Source organism: Phyllostomus hastatus, unplaced genomic scaffold (assembly GCF_019186645.2).
Source record: "Phyllostomus hastatus isolate PE091 unplaced genomic scaffold, TTU_PhHast_1.1 phas_scaffold_1674, whole genome shotgun sequence".
In the NCBI taxonomy this organism is placed as follows: Eukaryota; Metazoa; Chordata; class Mammalia; order Chiroptera; family Phyllostomidae; genus Phyllostomus; species Phyllostomus hastatus.
The window spans coordinates 31188379-31191754 of NW_025334011.1; positions in this window are offsets into that span (position 1 = coordinate 31188379).

Consider the following 3376-nt stretch of genomic DNA (forward strand, 5'->3'; position numbering starts at 1 on the left):
TATAGGGCTTTTCCCACTGTCCTATATGTCATATTTTTGGAAAGTATTTTTATATGTCTGCATAGAAATATGGAACCATTTAGTAACACTTTATAGTCCTTAAATGTTGAACATTTGCCATCCTGATAGAGAATTCAAATGTAAATGTTACAGTTGACTCAAGTGTTATTTTGATTGCATTTCAAAACTTGCTTTTATCGTCTAAGGAGTGGAAAGTTTTGTCTCTGTTATCTCCTGGGACAGAGGACTAACAGGAAATAAGAGTCTGAGAAACAAAGACGGTATGTTATAGCAACAGAAGTTCAAATTCAGTAGTCTCAGCACATGCAGGTCCAGGTGGGGAAGTGGGGTGTCAAGCCAGCCAAGAATGGGGGCATTGTGATGCTGCTGGTCCATCCTGCACTGGGACTGCCTGCAAGTTCCGTCCTCGTCAGACCTGTGGGGGACCGCTGTTCCCAGCTCCCTCCCTCCAGGCAGAAGAGAGATGCCGTCACTCTCATCACTGCCTGACACAGTAGGCCCTGGGTTTGATTTTCACAAAGCAGGACTTCTGAATTTTGTGTGTCACACCCTGGGAATTGTGATTGGTCACTGCGCTTTAGGAGCTGAGAGGACTCGGTTGATAGAGGGAAGTGGGTAGACACAGTGTTTGTCATCTGTCCATGTACCAGACACCGCACCAGATGGTGGTGAGAGCGGGACTCTGTCTGAAGTGTGGACCTCTGGCCTCAAACTGCAGCTCTCCACCTCATGACCGAATGACCATGGCTAACTTAATCTTTCTGAGCCTCAGTTTCTTTGTCCGCAAATAGTAGGCAGTCACAGCAGTCCATACCTGCCAGTGTCATTGTTGTGTTTAAGTAAAATGCTTAGCACGCTGCTTGGCAAATAAGAGCTCAATGGCTACGGGCTGCCGTGTCCTTGTTGTTATCCGAGTGTCACCGGAGTAGCTGTCAGGAGCCCCGTGGTCAGGGGCAGTGTGTGCTCACGGAATGATGATGAGAATGGTGGCATCCGCAGCAGCGGTAATAGTGAGACACTCACTGAGCGTTTACTACATGCGGGTCCTACGAGGCTCCCACTTTCTGAGTTTACAAGGGTGGAGGATGTGGGAGCTGAGTCAGCTGATGAGGCAGGTGAGTGTAGATTCACAGTCCCCTATTCTGGTCCTTTTGGGGAAGGCATGAAAGCTGGTCTTGGCCCCTTGTGATCTGTGCCCATGCCTGACTTTCTGCATGTTATTTGCATGGGTGGTGGCTGAGGCCCCCCGTCCTAAATTGAGCCAGGTTCCTCATCCCCCAACCCTCCCCACTTCTTACTCTGGAAACCATGCCCTAGACTTTGCAATGCTGAGATAACAATCTAGACCAGTGATTTACTTGTGTGCTGCAAAAATTTTTAAAACATGTAGTACCTGAATATTTAGGCAGGGGTCATGACCTCATTTCCCTTAGCTTGTCATATTTAAAAATGAGGACAGCCAATACAATAGCCATCTGGTGCAAATCAATCAAAATAATACCTATGGCTTTTTTGTTGTTTGTTTTTTGTCAGATGACACATTTTATGGTGTGCTACAGAATTTTAGTAATTACTTTATGTGTGCCATGAGTTGAAAAAGGTTGAAGTTTACTGATCTGGACCTTTTGCTACGTAGTCTTATTGCAGAGGACTCGTTTATACGTCCTGCTGACTGAAGACTGCCCACATGACGTCTGTGTACTCACCAGGCCACAGCATGGCAGTCAGTCATTTTCACACTGCCTCCCTCCCGTTTGCTGTTTAGTGAACGTGCTGCATAGAGAAGAAGTGGCATCATGTGACAGCAGTGCCTTCTAAAATTGATCAGTACGGATAGATAGTTTAAAAAATATATGTAGCCCTGGTAGGTGTGGCTCAGTGGATTGAGTGCCAGCCTGTGAACCCAAAGGTCGCAGGTTCAATTCTCAGTCAGGGCACATGCCTGGGTTGTGGGCCAATCCCCAGTGGGGGGCATATGAGAGGCAACTGGTCACTGTATCTCTCCCACATTGATGTTTCTCTCTCTCTCCTTCTCCCTCCCTTGCCCTCTCTAAAAATAAATAAAATATTTTTTTAAGTAATTGTAACATGCTCTACAGTGACGTGAATGTTAACCATTTTGATTTTGGATGGAGGGAGGCAGGTTCAAAGACGTAAATCCCTCATAGAGAGTTTTCCATTTCCCGGAAACTAAAGATTTCAATGAATACAAATATCGAATGGGTAGAGAATACAAAATAAGACCTCTTGTATTCTCTGAATCATGAAAATTTTAATTTAGAAGATAACTAACAGCCTACGAACACTCTCCCTCTCAGAGCAACAGATGATCATTAGCAAGTCTCATCAGCCCATCTCTCTGCCTCCCATGACCAACTTAACTGGAGAAGGGTTGTAGTTACATCAATCTCCTGATCCCACCTGTTTATCATTCTTATAGGAGTTACCATGGCTATTACTGCTTCATGTTCCTTTTACATGCTAACTATAACGCAACAGACAACCACATAATATCACATTAACAATATTAAAGCATCCTTTACATGAGAAAACATGCTCATAATAATGCAATGAATGCCCCACTACTCTTAACCATTAATTCCAGGATTATTTGGGGGACTTTGTATTATAAATATAGTTTAACCAAAATATTAGGTTGAGAATCTATTAATAGAATCTAAAAATAGTTGTTTATTGAAAACTGCTAGAACTGCTAATTCATGCCCCCACACCTAAGAGTGTGGCTTTTGTAAACTTTGGAAGTTGTCCCTTGGCCTTAGGAACTGCAAAGTTGGTGCAAGTTCAAATAAAAGTGAGAAAGCTAATTGCCTCCTCAATAGTAATTTCACTATTTATACTAATTATACCAGTCACAATAACTGTCTCTAATATTCAGAAATACATTGTATATCAAACTGTGTAGAAACTATAATCTCATGCACCTTTATTACCAGGCCAATCCCCACAGTAATGTTTACCTCCTCCAGCCAGGAAATAGTCATTTCTAGCTGACACGAATAACAGTTTGAACTATGAAACGATCACTCAGCTTCAAGCCAGACTAGTTCTCAGAAGTATTGATTCGCACACCAGTAGCCCTGCACCACTCGTCACATGACTCGTTAACCGAGTTCTCAATGTGATATATGCACCCAGATCCAAATGTCAATGCTTCAAGTGCCTCTTGTGTTTCTTACCCCAGTACTAATGCTAGTTACCACCCACAGTCTTTTCCAATTTATTGGCTGAGAAAGAGTAGGAATTACATCATTCCTGTTAACTGGCTGATGATACGGCTGAGCAGATGCTAATACTGCCACCCTGCGAGCAATCTTATATAACTGTATCAGAGACA